This window comes from Melozone crissalis, unplaced genomic scaffold (assembly GCF_028551555.1).
Source record: "Melozone crissalis strain CALT ecotype California unplaced genomic scaffold, PUWL_Pcris_2 ptg000004l_1, whole genome shotgun sequence".
Lineage (NCBI taxonomy): Eukaryota > Metazoa > Chordata > Aves > Passeriformes > Passerellidae > Melozone > Melozone crissalis.
In genome coordinates this window covers 23785417-23802097 of record NW_026535782.1, presented here as the reverse complement: position 1 = coordinate 23802097, position 16681 = coordinate 23785417, and positions in this window count along the sequence as shown.

Sequence of the window (16681 nt, the reverse complement as noted above, 5' to 3'; positions counted from 1 at the left end):
CACTGTGTCTCACACATTTCTGAATATTTCTGCTAGACATAATTCAGAGTTATCCTGACTACTGTCCAAGAAAAAGCAACCACACTCAACTTCAACTCAGTGTCACCACTAGTACTTTGTACGTGGAAACTGGCTTGCGGCTACTATGAGACTAACAATTTCCTTTAAATGTGAGGAAGGAGGAACAGACATTTATTTTCCAAGCAGATATCATTGGAAAATGATAAATTCAGTTTCACAATCCTTGTTTGTCTATTTTGGAAATATGCAAGTAAAGGAAGGAGGGGCAGTAAGAGCAACTGACAGAAAGCAAGAGAAGTGCAAAGCTTCCTTTTTTGGCAGCCACAAGCCATTAGAAGAGCTTGGCTGCCCATGTAACCACAGCCTCAGGCAGCTGAATGGATGCCCAGAGCAGAAATGGAGACACAAAGAGATTCAGTTTCTTATGGGATTATTCTGAAGTTGAGGGAAGACTTGTGAATGCTTAAACATTGATATTTCTTGCCTGGATTTCTCCAGTGAGAAGAAAGCCAAATAAAATCAAAATGTTAATCTTTTTGTTCTCTGGTACATGATTAAAAGTTTTCTTGTATTTTAATTTATTTGGAAGACAATCTGCAAAGTTGGGTCTTAAATTTTGGTACAGCAAACTAACATTTATTCTGGAGTTGAGTTTAAAATGAGCAGCTGAGAATCATATGATACAGCTGGAAGAAAGAGAGGGGAATTTGATTTCTCAGTGAAAGCAGCTGCTGTGAAATACTATAGTTAGATAAATGGTCCCTAAATAGCTGAGGCTCAAATCAATTAAGACTTTACAGATTTGGATCAGAATTATACAACTGGAGAAGTGAGAGAAGCATGTGCATTTTGAGCATACTCCTTGTTGCATTAGGACTTTGCTTATTAAGATGCTACTGCTTTGAGCTCTCTCTTGTAACAGCAGCATTGTGTGCAATTAAAATCAATAAAAAATTTCAATCTTTTTCTGGTGAATAGGCCAAGTCAGAAGGAATACTCTGTATTTTCCATGTGCTAAGCATTCTTTGAGGAAATTAATACAAATCTCTCCTCAGTTAGTCTCCACAACTGGATGATGGAAATTATTCAAAATCCAATGCTCTGGTCCGAGTAAATGGGCTGTGCCCTGATATTTGTCCTTCAGTACCTTCTCCCCTCAGGATTCAGATCTACCCAGCTGCCCTAAATAAAGTGATGTGCAAAACTAACTGACTATTACTTTTTTAATGTTCCTTTTATATCACTGATGTAATGGATGAGGTAGGTCGTCCAACCAAAATATTCAATTCCAGATTAATTGCAAGATAACTATCTGCACTAACATACTCTGCTGCACAGAAAGTGTCCATAACATATATGTGCAATATATAGGATGCTGCTTGCACTTTTTGCGTGTAAATTCATACTGAAACGATATTTTTCTTGGGAACATTTTTCTCCACAACTTAGCAGCTGTGCAGGCTCTGTGCTTACGGCATAGTAAGGCAGATGTTTATGGCTCCATACTGTATTGGGAGCATCCACAGGCTGAGTGAAATACTCAAGTATGACAGTCAGGTGTAAGATAATATATAAAAAGAATGTTTTGTACCTCTTCCATGGTACTGCACGATGGTCAGCATGCAGGAGGGAGACTGGAAACATGACTCCTGTAGACCTGAGAGGGAATCGATTATAAGGTTCAGAGATAAAAAGAAGTTCCCAATTGAAAGGTAAATGGAAATGTTTGGAATAACTGTTAAACTATTTTGCCCAAAGGAATATTGGAATAGATACTTAATTTTCAGGATTAGCCAGATGTCATTGTAATACATCTGTTGAACACTTCTTTAAATCACAGACAGGCAACTATATCCAGCATATTAATACCCAGCATATTAACATATAAAGACAAACAATATTATAGTGATTTAGGAATTTCAGCCATTATGAAATATATGGAACACATCTTAAACATGCTGCTATAAGTTTTTTAGTTGATTGTTTTCAATTTTTGTGGTTTTGTGTTTGATTTTTGGGGTTTTTTTTGTCATACTCTGGTGAAGATGCTTTTTATTTTAAAGTGCATCTTTTTGGGTTTCTAAATCTGCCTACACTCTTTCCTTTTATACTGGTATTCCTGATACATAGCAGCAAGAAATGAGTAATATGATTGATGTGTGTTTGTCCTTTCAGCATCACAGTCCAAAGTCCAGTTTTGATGTATCCAGAAATCCAGCAAGGCATTCAGACCTTGTTAACAGAAGATCATGCTGAGTATCTGCTGAAAAGCAACAGTTCATGGGCATTACATAATCTAGGTAGAAATACAGGCAGGAAATGAATTATTTCCTACCAGGGTGCAGTGTGTCTGCCTCAAATTTGGATACCTGAAAAACCTAAATGCAGCTTAGAAAAGGGCACACACCATATACTGTAAAAATGCTAGAAGTTCATTGCCCATAAAGGAACATTTTATTAGTCAGCCCTGTGCACCAAATCTAGGAGGGTAAAAAGAAGGATTGAGGATTTTTTCTTGATTTTTCCCCTTTTGTGTGCTCAATTCCTCTCAGGTTTTTCAAAATATGTGGATGCTACACTTTATCTCAGAGTACAGAGGTTTCCTGAAATGTTTATTGAAATATCCCAACAATAGTACACTCTTTTTTCAGTTCCCCAGAAACATATCTAACATTTGGTCAGTTACTGTTTAGCAAAATCCAGGAAAACTGGAGCCTTTGCCCATGTGATTGGATTGCAGAACAGTGAAATCTATTGGCAAAACTCACTGCTGATGTTCAATGAATCCATTTTGGTCAAGAAAGCATAACAGAGACCTTTCATTGCAATTCTGCCCCTATGGACCGTGTGATTTGCATATCAGTGTGCTGAGACTGGTCACTCTGCACTGCTTGTTGAGTGATTTGGAGTATGTCTGGATACAGAATAGTTGCATACAAATAATATAGAACTGGAGTCATGTTTGTATATCTGCCAAACTGGATTGTCCTTGAGACTGTTATATCTTACCAAGCACCTATTTTTCATTGCATTTCTTATCAATTAAGATGCACATTAATAGAATCTTGCTATGTGTTTGTGTAATTTATCACATAAACCACCACAAATCCTGAATTGGGCTGGCAAAAGTTGCACTTGCTTGTAATATCACTTCATTCCTTTTAAGAGCAATTTAAAATGAGCATAACAGTGTGTGCACAAAAAAATGATGCACACAAGGGTGGAAAAGAGCAGGAACATTGCTATGCTTTCAAATATAAATTTCATTTTTTCTTAGTACTTATTTTTGCATTTTTGCTGCTTTTTTTTTTGCCTTCCTTTTTTTTTTTCCTCTGCGCATGACAGAATTGGATGGGGCTCTGAGAAACCTGGTCTGGTAAAAGTTGTCCCACATCAGGAGGGTCAGAACTAGATGACGTTTAAGGTCCTTCCTAATCCAGGCCATTATATGATTCAGGGATTTGTGGCTGCATGGGTTGGCCCTATGGTCAAGGACTCATTCACCATCTGAAGTAGAAGGCCACACACTGAGTTGAATTGTTGTGAAAAAGCTAAGATGCTCTTCTGACACAGGCACTTCAAGTCCTGCAGAATTTAGTTTCTGCTTTTTAATATTTCACCTCATTTTTTCCCAGTTTCTGCTTATACAGGCTAGAATCAGACCAATGGATGACCTAGGGAACAACTACAAATTGCAGCATGAGGAAAAAAAAAAAGCAAAACCAAAAAGGGGATGTAGAAAATGTGTGTTGGAATCCTTTATGGTAAAACAGCCTACCCTTTTTAAACAAATATGTTTCTCAGCACAAACTGTTGTAATTTTATACAATATTCCTCCCTTAGCTGTACTTCAAAGAGAAATACATTTGAAAGAAGATTTTGTGGACCACTTTTCAAGGTACAAGGAGAGTGCAGTCACTACTCGCATGTCTTCAACACTCATCCTATTGTGTAACTCCAAGTGCTCAACTGACATTTTACTTAAGGTGCAAAGCACAGCTCACTTTCAACAAGGAGGTGGTTAAAAATCAAGGGAATTTCTCTTGGGGCTCTTAGGGAATTTTCAGGCACCTAAGATTGACTCTGGATGATTAGTTCATTCTTTCTGATTAAACAGATGTATATTCAAGAAGGCACAAAGTGGTGTTCAGTTACCAGTCCTTTAGTGGAAATGCACAGATGCCCTTCTGCTCATGGGCACAATAATGTACCCACAGGAAACTAAATTTTCCATTTTCTTTTCTATTGTTCCAACTTCTTATTGTGCTTTGCAGTGTCATGGATTGAAAAACTAACTGGAGAAGAAAGAAAAAAAAATGGAAGACTGGTGAGAAGAGAGAAAATTAAGCTAGTTTTAGAATTGATTTTACTCAGAGACCAACCTTGTACTCAAGAGATGTTAGAAAATACTCAGTGTGAGGGAATTCATGTATTTTTGTTTGCTTTGAGTTGTTTTCAGTCTAGTAAAGAAACGAAGTCCTCTCACCAGATAACAGCATGTTGTGAAAAATTTAAAAGCATTCCTCACACAGGCTTGAGGCCTCTTTGTAAGGGGGAAAGGAAGATAAGAAGTTCAGAGATTGTAAAATACAGCCTGGTGAAGACCTGTGTGTGCTCCAGGCCCCCTTTCATACGTAACACAGGACTCAGGCCTTGCTACATTTTGCTCCTGCTAAAATGAGCTTAGCAGGGTATTGTGTTTCTGTTTGTTTTTTCTGGAATCCTCAAGCCAGGGAGACGATAAAATAAATCTATTCTTTACACTTCAGCTGTGAGTTGTGGCCTTCTTGGTGTTATCTCCATATATTTGGTTCACATAGAAGCAAAACAACAAAACATCTGTAGAGGCAGTCTAAATAAATACTAACACTGTCACTTCTCTCCTGGCAGTATAATTAAACAGGAGTTAGAATTTGCAACGTGATGACATTTTCTCAATTAAAGATAGGGTAACATGGAGTTTCCTGGATCCTGCTTCCTACCCTTCCTATGATGGGAATGACCCTTCCAGTGTGATAGGCACCACACTGGCCATCTTCCAGTCATCTGGGATCTTCCCAGTAAGCCAGAAGTGATGACAAACAACAGGCAGTGGCTTGGTGAGCTGTCCTGCCTACTCCTTCATCACTGCAGGACATAACCCAAGTAGTCCCATAGACTTGTGAGCATCTAAGTGGCTCGGCAGGTCACTAACAACTTCCTCCTGGATACATTCTGCCCTTCCTACATGGGGCCCATTCTGCTCCCTGTCCCTGTCTACCAGCTTAGGAGGTGAGTTGTCATGAGGATGACCTCTCTAATTTTCTTTCTGCATGATCTAACAACATCCTAAAACACTTTCTGAGTTGCCTGCACTAATTCTGAAACCTAAATAATAATTGCACTTTATTCAATCCAACTCTGTAGCACATCCATTCAAACATCATAAAGATAATCATGGCTTGCAATATGGAGGAGTTAATAAGCTACAGCCATGTTGCATTAAATTGACTTTCCCACTGCATACATGTGGTATTTTAAGAGAGGCTACAGCAATTTACTTTTGGACAGGGCTACAACTCTTTATTTATTCAGTGCTTGGATTGCATCTCTATAATGTGCTCTCTCTATAATGTGGGGGATACCCACTTTGCGGTCATGCGGGCACTCAGTCTGCTTTAGTGTGCAGCTGCCAGTCCAGCCACTGAAATCCATGAGAAAAGGCATTTTACAATGGCATTCTCTGTGCTGACTGAGCATGCAGCATCTGTAGATTAAAAGTAGATGGGTCAAAGCAGCTTTCTGTGTCATCCAAATAAGGCCTATTCTAGACATTCACATCAGAGAATACAGTGCATAAAATACCAAGGCCATCTGAAGAGTCAGACTGGTATTCCTCCCCCTGAATTCACTACTCAGTTTGTTAAAGACATCAGCTGTAGATGTCAGAGTTTATTGGGACATGATATTAAACAGAGGCTTTTATGAAAAGGGTGGGTGATAGTCTCTGCCCTCTTTAACAGATCAAATACAGTGTTTTAACTCTGAGATAAAATGATCTGTACAGTCCCATCTTTGGCCAAGGAAAATGCCACCCAAAAAGCAGCTAAATGTAACCTGGGTTTAGACAACTTCACAAAGGTGGCAGGTGTATTCTTGGCAGAAGAAAAACTGTTTAAATCAAGCGCATATATTTTTTTTTTTAATCTTAAAGGTACTAAAACAAGTTAGGATGACAGCAACTTTAGGAAAATTGACAATTAAAGGATTATAGAAAAGCAGAGCAATATTTGTTCAGTCTTTATGAAATAGTGTTAAAGCTGTCCAAGGGCAAAACTTGCCTTCCTGCCAATTCATGTGAAAGTCGTTTTCAGATCAAATATTGTAATTTTCTTTACAAACTGCTGAATTATAATGAAACCATAAAATACAACCAGCAGAATTCTCCCACATAATTAGAATATGAGGATCAGATTAATTTTTTTTACCTCCTTTTGCGTGCCCACAGAAGCAGTCCAAATACTCTTTCTTTTACATTTGTGATAAGCAAAAGGGTTTACTTTCAGAGCAAGAAGACTGCTTAAGTTGCTTATTGTTCTCAGGAGGATAAAAAGTTTTGAGTGTCTATGTAAAGCAGTGAATATTATTCCAAGAATAATAAGAAAACTTAGCAAGATAAAGTTTAAAACTAAAGAACAGCCAGCCATTGGTGGTCCAGCTGAAAAGGAGCAATACCCAAGAATTTGCTCTCTTTCACATTTTATTGGAATAAACATTGGAATGAAAATGTTTATCAGTTTTAGATGTTGTCTAAATGTTTGATCACAAACAACATATATATATTTTGCAAAAATAATAGAAAGAATGTGTGATGCGTTAATGTGGATATTTCCCTCATGTCTATTCCCACAGAATTTATCATTATGCAAGAAATCACAGCCGGGTTTTGTCAAAGGACAATCAGATTGCTGTCCAGCCTCACTGTGCCAAATCTAAAACCTCTTAAACTCACTGTGGTCTAGAAAGGCTTTTTTGCTATCAATAAGGAAGACTTTGGCACAGAAATTCAGATTGAATGCACCAGCTTAACTCAGCAACGAAATTAGCAACATTATAATTCTCCATATTATAAGTTTTCCATAATTAGAAATGTACACTCCAAAACATGATTCAGTTCTTAGGTGAAATTAGTTTTTCAGTGGAAAATTTTTCTCTCTTGCTTCATAAATGATGGTCTCTAAACTTTGTAATAAAAGATATATCTTTGTGCATCTCTTGACACCGTTTTCTTTGTCCAATTGAAATAGACAATGCCTGGACCAAATGCTGGAATTATGAGACTTTATGAATACTACCACTTACCAGCATGGTCCCAAATAGACATAGCTGACTCAGTTATCTGAATTGCAGTCTCCTGTTTAGGTCTCCAAGAAATGTCTCCTGGTATTCTATTTTTTCATTAGGAAGAGCCCTTTGTTTTGTGAAGAACTTCACCAAGAGTCTTCTTTTCCTCTTATGCTAAGGAAAATTTCTGCAATCAAAATTTGCTCTAAACATAATCTAATTTTCCTTGGTTATTATCACTATAATGGAAATACCTAAATCTGACTCTAGTATTTCTTCAGCCACTTATTCACAAAAATATTTTTTCTGAAGGCTACATCATGTTAATTTCACTATAAAATAGAATCCCATTTCCTGAAATATTTGAGTTCTATGACTCATTAAAAGAATCATACTACCAATTTGTAAGTTTCTGGGTGAGAATCAAGAAGTTAGTATTACTAGGTACATGTAAGAGAGTAGTGGAAGAAGATGAAAACTACAGCATGCAACCAAAACGTAAATTTCTACATGTCACTTATGAGGTAATATATAATACATTGGATTTGTCTTACAGAGACAGCTATGAACCTACTTTGTTTAGATTTTTTTAATCATTCAAGTACATATACCATTTTCAGAGATATAAATTCATTTAAAAAATACTTATATATCTGAAAAGGAGAGCTGAGTATTTTATAATGGCAATTATTGCCACTAAAATACAAATCTTGGTTGTATTTACTGGCAGTGTGAGCATAAATCCCAAAGAAACTGCAATAAGATTAACAAGCAAGAATCAAAGTTGATTCTATCATAACATGTCTTTTTTGAGATAAACACAGCTTTTAATGGCATATTAATTTAAAATATTAAATATATATGGAACACAATAAAACATAATAGGATAAAGCAAAAAAGTTCCAAACTTATTTAAATACTTTTGTTCAAGATTTTCAGGAACAGAAGACAGATTTATTGCTTGTTTAATGTCATTAGTGAAATGTCATCTTTTGAAAATAGCACTGATAGAAGTAGTGTTATAATGCAACAACCCAGTAATTAGCGAACATTAACAGGCTATCCATCATCAGTTATTCTCTATCTCAGCCACAGGATATATCTTGTGTTGTATTATTTAGAAACTACTGTTCTGGTGACCAAGTGGACTGTAATTAGGTTTTATGTACCTGGTTTCATTATGATTTCTGTCAGCTTTTAAGTATTGCAACCCCTTGCAGATTTATTATGCGTTGTAATGCAGGTCTACATCACCTTGTTGCTTGCAGAAAAGCTTTCTGATTCATAAATATTTCATTACAATATACTAGGGCAGGTGCAAATGACAAAATTAAAGAGATGACACTAAGGGAGAGGCTCCAAAACAGGAAAACTTTGCAAACATAAACATACGTTGAGATTTCAGAATTTTTTTCCATTTTTTATCTGCACAAACCCAAGAACATACAAAGAACTTTTCAAAACGAAATCCAATTGAGAAAGGAAGTCGAAAGGAAAGTAATAGAAATATTCAATCAGAAATTAAATGTTTTCTTTTTCTTGGATCTCAAATGTATAGATTTTCCAAAGCATTCGCTGCTGTTAAAAAAGATAAATATCGTTATAAAAGCATTTTTAAAATATAGGTCAAGAAGAAAACATGATCTTTAGATTTTTTTTTAAACATTGGCGGCAGCAGCCACATGATGGTGAGTTTGTGTGACAATCTCAGGTGCCAATGATGGAGCTGCAGCTCTCCTGTTTCCTTCCATCCTCTCTCTGTGTAATCTTATCTCCAAGTCTGATCACTAGTGTCCATTTTACTTGCCAGATAGTCACAACCACTGGCAATTCCACTGAAAGAGAAGGAATAACCTTCTCTATATTGACAAAGCAGGAGAAGCATCACACTTGAAATCCTTTTTATGAAGGAAAAAAATATTAAGCAGTTGTTCAGCAATTCAGGATATTATATGACACAGTTCTCTAAAAATTATAATGAATTAATTGCTCATGGTTTCTTGACAAAAAAAAATTAACAATCAATTTTTTAAACTTAAATATCTTAATCTGCATGAACAGACATCATTGTTTATTTGCTCATCCAAAAATCAATAATTCATTTTCCTCCAAAATTAAATAAATGTAAAACCCAAGGAAACAAACTCCCCAAAAAATCTACTCAGCTACACAAAAACTAGGCATTAGATTCTTCTAAGACAACTCCTGTAAAATACTTTTTTTGCTTTACTTTTTCAGCATTGTGGTTTTTATAAACTTGAGATCTGAATTCCAACAAAGAGAATTATTTCTTTCATGTCCAGAGGGACCAAGCAACAGTTATAACAATTAAAAAAAGCTAAATCTCAAAATGAATAATTTGTTAGTAGAGACAGGCAGTCATTTAAGGGAAACTTGAAAATCTCTTCCTGCTGTTGTGTGGTACTTTATTTTCAGATAAATAGTGAAATTTCCTCTTTTTAACTGTTAGTCCTATATGCTTACACACACAGAAAATTTGATATTATATCTATAAAGAGAATTCTTAACCAGCCAGCTTAAAATGTAAATGAGACATATATAAATAAAAGGAATTTTTTTTCATTAGATTATTTAGCTCATGAAAAGGTGACCTTTTTTAATGAGAAAAATAACAATCATAGGAATAGAGCTAAAGTATTGGAACAGGATTTTTTTCTTAATTTTGAGTAGTATTAAAAGGGTAGAGTGAACAATGGTTTTCATTTCTATTAGAAACTTACTTCACCACTATGATATTTTAACACTGAAGCACAATGAAAGACTAGAATTTAAGAGGATATCTCACTGTATTAAATAATCTTATATTTGACTTGATCAACTAATTTGTCTACCTCTAAATTGTCTTATTTCCACCCATTTTAAAAATAATTAAAATAAAACAGGAGTGTGTGTGAATATGTCATCCCAGGATAAAGACCAAATGCTTTTAATTGGCAACTGCAGAACCTTAAACTGACTTATGTCTTTCAGAAAAAAAAATTCCTTTTCTTTCTGGTATAATTTTGGAATTTCAAACATTATTAAATGTCTTTATTATTAATAGAAATATATCCCAGGTCCTCTTGTTGCATAATCTACATTTTCTTGATGTAAATGTGCCTTTCCAGGGGTTTTCATAAAGCTTTTTTTTTCTCCTAGGAATTTGTCACACTCGCTGCATATTTACTTTATTTTCTAAACCTTACCAATTGTTACTTGCCTTCTCATGATTTTCTCTTTTACTTAAAACAATTTCAGTTGTTAACCATCTTCAACACAGACTGTATTTTAATGCACTAAACTCAGCATTATAACCCAACATTTCCCATTTTCCAACACTTCCCTTAACATTAAAGTGCTTCTCTAAAATGCAATTCCAGAGCTGCCACTAATTCAGTCTGTTGTTATTTATGTCTATTACTCACTCTAAAGCAACGTTCCTATAATAGAAATTTACTGGGTTTTATTTTCCATTACTTCTGACTTTAAGCATAGAAGGTAAAGAAGTCCTCATTAAATTTTCTAATTCTAACCTTGCCTTCCATAACTTTTAAAGCAACTTCCCTGAAGTCATCCGTTTGATGCAGCTTATGAGTTACTATGAATAAGTTTATAATTGGGCCAGATCTCATTAGATCTGAATTAAAACTTGCAGGAATCCATCTCATAAGTTTCCTGATGGTATAAAAACCAGAAAAAAATTTAACAGATTGGAAAGATGTGTCATGCCATGATGGGAGCAAATTAAAGCCCCTAGTCAATAAAGGATCTTAATATATTTCAGACAAACTGGCCTTTGTCTTTTTCTTGGGCCTTTTTCCCAATTTTTTTTCTTACTCACACATCTCAGGGAGGTTTTTCTCCTTTGCTAACATTGCTGCATTGTTCCTTGGGTTTATACATAGAAACATTTGTTTTTCTTCCTGAAAGCCTATATGAAAAAAATAGTGTTCACTCTAGAAGCAGATAACAAACTTTTTTTTTACAATTTTATTATTTTATTCTGCAATAGTACCCATTTCTATGACTAAAGCATGTCAGTTGGCTCTCTAAAATAATTTAAATTTTACACTTTGAGAAACCTAATTGCCTTCTACAGTGAAGCAACAGCCTGGATGGGTGACGTGAGAGCTGTGACTATCATCCACCTCAGCTTCAGTGAGAATTTGAGCACTGTCTCACACAACATTCTCATAGGCAAATATGGAAGTGTGGACTGGTTGAGTTAATGGCAAAGTGGATTGAGAACTGGCTGAACAGCACATCCTAGAGGGACAAAATTAGTGGCACCAGGTCTAGTTGGTGCATAGGTTGAATGACGTAGTGTTGTAAAACAGAAATACTGAATTCTTCCTTGAACTTCCATGTCATGGTAGTAGCCCCAGCTCCTTCCACTCCTCACTGTGTTCTTTAACTTCTGTGACAAAATGCTACAAGAAAGACCCAAATGTCCTTGGGTGTTGAATAAAACTGGAGTTCTGTAGAAAAAGCAATCTGTAATCATGTCCACAGTCTGTATGCAATATTACTTCAGTAGTTAATTTTCACTAGTCTTCTTTATGCAGGTATATTTAAACTTTGAAAGCTTATTTTTCAAACCTCCAAAAATAGTGTTCTTTTAGTGTAGTTTTGGATGTTTTTTTCCCTTCACTTAAAAAAATGGGGCTGAAGAAACACAGTCATGTAACGTCTTACTGAAAACACTTTGTGGAACCACTGTCGTCAGTGTCTAGGAAATGCTTAAAAGCTTTATCAAACAATTATATTACATAGTCCCTTCTGTGTTTTTGCTGGCAATGCTAAGGTGCTGGATCAATTGAGAACACTATTGATTGATTTGACCTCCCAACATAGGCCATATGTTACCAAAGAGTAGATATGGCCCAACTTCAGTTAGTATTTACTCTGACTTTAGTATTATTTGGAATTGAGGACTGAAGTAGCTTTTCTACAGGAGCTATCATATACTCTCTTTGGTTTAAAAGGCTTTAGATAGGATTATGCATATCTGATAATATGTGAAATGCTTTAATTTTTCTATGATATCCTAAGCAGAAGATTTATTAAATGCTTTAATTTTTCTATGATATACTAAGAAGATCTCATTCATGCTCCTATGAAAGATCAGTAATTAGCTATATTATTCTTCGAGAAGATTAGCTAAAGCTTTCAGAAATATTTTTATTCCCCTAAATATACTCTATGAATACATGATATTTCTAGACTTTTACTTGAAAAGAGAAAATATTTGACTGAATATTGTTAAAATGTAGGTATGTTTTCTCTTTGCAGAAACTTGTGGAAGTTTTGATTAGGCCACAAATGGTATTTTAAACTCCCTGAGACTTCTAAACAGCAATTGCATCTGGCAGCTCCTAGATGTACTACAGGAATGTGGGTCCTGCTAGGCAGTGCTTTCCTAGGACTGCAATGTCACAAATAATTTTTTAAATTATTGCTGTTCTTTCAAATTCAGTGTTGGGTGTTTTTTTCCTTCACCCTATATTGATTTCTTGTTTACCTTCTATAGCTTCAAATTCAATTCTATTTGAAAAAAAATTGTTTTCTTCACATGGAAGGTGCTTCCTTATGAACACAGCCTCATTCGGGATAAACACCCTTAGTGTGAGCCTGAGGTATTACTAGAGTATTATCATCTCTGGAATTTTCAGCTCAATAGAAATATAAAAATGGGTTCTCAAGCTCAAAATTTCACAAGGAAATCTTATACACCTAAAGAAATATTTCCATTACAAACCAGGTTTCAAGAGCCATGTAGGTTCCTGAAACCATAACACTGAACATGGTTCATGCCCTTAAAACCTTCAGATGACATCACGCCTGTGTCATTAACCATAGTCCTTACCCTAACCTGGTAATTTCAGTGTGAAATATAATTAATAAAGATGTGATAGACATCACATCAGCTATATTGAAAGATCTTTGCAAAAAAAAAAAAAATCAAAATATTAGAATCAGACATCTTTGCCTCAGTTTCAAAATCTTAACTCATGCATATCTAACCTGCTTCCCTCCCATGAACTAAGGCTGAAGAAAAGCAAAAAGATTCTTGTTGTTTAGGTTGACTACTCTGTGTCAAAGAGGATTCCTGAGGAAAACGGACATAAAATAACCTGTTATAATGAGAGAGAGACAACAGCTCAGCCCAAAAATAAGGGAAAATGAAATGAGAAAAAAAATTGTCTTAATCAAGACACATCAGTTCCCACTCAGCAAGGATGTGTGCCTCCTCTTCAACATGATTCTTACTTGTGTGAGTAGGTAAATTCACACATATTCTTGGCCCCTTTCTGCATAGGTGTTGTCACTGGGAGGCATGGTGTGTTGTTGGCAGTAACTTTTTTACACATACAAAATTACAATTTTAAAATTTTCTAGGGATGGAAGACTTTGAGAGCTGTCTGGCAAAGCCAGGAAAAAGTTTTTCAACCAGAGAGGGTGACTGAGCCCTGGCACAGATTCCCTAGGAAGTTCCAAGCCCAACAGAGTTCAAGGAGCATTTGGACTATACTCTCGAGGACGTGGTGTGACTCTTGGGGTGTTCTGTGCAGGGCCAGGAATTGAACTCGATGATTGGGATAGGTATGATTCTAAGATAGGAATCAGATTTTGACTGCCATTTAAAAAAACCCAAAGAAACGGATGTAAGAAAGTGTGTATGAAACAATAATCTGATTTCATATTTCTTTAAAATAAAGAAAAAAAAGAATTATGATTAAGATGAATGACTCTGGAAATTCTCTACAGACTCTTCCTGAGGTCAGAGGAAATGAAACAATATTAAAGTCAGATTCTTGGGGGTTTTAATGTGTCTACTGAACATAGCATAGTCAGATGTTTTTTGTCTAATATAAATGAATAAACAAATAAATATATGTAAATACAATCAGCTGTCATGAATCCTGTTAAAAACAGTGAAGCATGTTTGAGCTGTATGAATTAAGAACTTAAAACTGCAAAAATATTAATCTCTGACGTTTTCATATATTATATGCAAGACATTGATCATTAGAATTGTATTTACACCAGTTTTTGTGGCTCTTCTTCTACCAACATTCACAAGACCCATGAATATGTAATTAAACAGGTGAGTCTTACTCCAGGGTTTCTGTTAGGGAGGATTCTTGCAGCTGGGTGGACATCTCACATGGTGTCTAAGGATGCTCATTTCTCTTGACTTTGCTTATCTCAAGTGGAGAATCTTAGATCAAAGTCTAACTTGAGTCACTGAGACCATTATTTATTTCTGTGGCCAGGGGAATTAAGTGTGACACAGTCCATTCTCAGGCCTGTGTTTCCTGGCTGGCAAATAAGTACTTGTTTTGCTTTTCCCCCAAGTCAAAGAGCTAAACCCAATCTAGTTTCTGAGATGAGGGAATTTGGAACTCCAGACTGACAGAACAATACAGATGCACACAGAAAGACCTTCTTAAGTGAAACCCCTGAGCATGCTTAGTGACAGGCAATTCTACCTATTTCACTGATCCTTATAAGCAATCAGCTATTTTAGAATTGAAAATTAACCATCCTTTAACAACCAGCTTTCTATATTCTAATATGTTTACTAGAATACCTCTATACTTTCGTAAGCATTCTATTTTATATACTAGGCACTTCAAACCACTTGGGATGTTGCAGTTAGGGTTGCTGGAGAAGCAGCAAAAGTCAGTAAAGCAGAAGTGTCTGGTGCTCATATAAGCAACCAGGGAGCTTCTCATGTGGAAGCAAATGCCTGCAGAACTTAACCACCTTATTTCTGTGTCCTTACCATGCTGCAAAGGTCCTTGTCCTCCATCAGCAAACCAAGGCACACAAGCTGCCAGGCAGTCCAAGGAACCAGTTGTATCAAAACTGTATATGTGGCAAAAGCTGACCTTGACCCATCTGTCACTTTGAAATATGCAGTACCATGGAAAATTTAGGGGCCTATGCAGAGAAATGTCAAAGATTAATAACATTATATTAATGTATAGGTCATTACTTGCTGTCCCTGCTTTTCTTTCTCCCTATCTATGTACACAAACACAAATTTGGGCACAGATGATGGAGAAAGCATGTGAAACCCTGACCCAAATTTTTCCTCCCATAAAAATTTTCTTTGAAGTCCCTGAAGGATAATAGCTGTTTAAGCAGTGCTGGTTGTGCAGGATGTGTTCTGAGGTGGAAAGATCTGTTTGGAGAGGGCAGCCAGATAGCACAGAGCCCATCAGCTGGTCATACATATCCATGAGGAGTTATACTGCACTATATGCAGTAAACAGTAGATGTGCCAAACTTAAAGAATATCCCTCCAAATCTCAAAAACAATATATTCCCACAGAAATCAGATAGCACCAAATACTTACATTTCAATAATTAAACACTGTTTGAAGATGTTTTTATGAAATCTTGCATTTTTAAAATAAGACTAATAATTTACCATTTTGTTGTTGTTGTTGCTCTTGCCTGCATATCTTGTGGTTTTTTTCAATTAAATGCAGTTTCGCAGATTCTCAATAAGTACAATTCCCCTAGAAACAATATTTTTTTTTCCCCTTTACTGTCTAGCAGCTCCTCTGATTGTCTAGTTCTGAAAAACGAAAACATCAGTCACGGATTTTCATATTGATGATTTCTAGACAAGAAGAAAAGGCTTCTGTATTTTACTGAACTGAACCCTAAATGTACTTTGGAGATCTAATCTAAAGTGTGATGGACAATAGATGTTTATAAAAGAAAGTGAGACTGCAGTCAAGACACTGATAAACAGCCTTACCACTGTGGTCCTAGAACACCAGACCTTACTTACTAGTGACAGTTCATCTGCCAATAAATAGATAATTATTTTTCAAGGAAAATAAAAAAAAAAAAAAAAAAAAAACAAACAACCCAGCCAAGACACAAAACTGGCTTTGAGATAGTTTTGCATCTGTAATAGCATTGGAATAATGTCCCTGGGCAATGACAGTGATGTTGTTGGAAAAGCTTTTCAAAACTGAAAATTAATGCAAAAGTAGTCTCCTCATCTGACACTTATTACTGGAAAAAAAAATATCCTCAGAAACTTTCTGGCTTAAAGTAACATGTTAAATAGTGACAGAATATGAATCTGGACAATAAACAATCATTTATTTAAAAAAAAAAATTATCTCAAATTACTGTTGCAATTTTTTTTTCTAAATAGAGCATAATTTTAGCATTTCTTTGTACACAACACTCTGAAGTTTCTCAGCACAGTTGCTCTACTTTAGTAGTGGGCAGATCAGTCTTCTTCCTCCATTGTGCATATTGGTTTGTGATACTATTGAGTTCTTTAGAAACAAAAATAAATTATGGT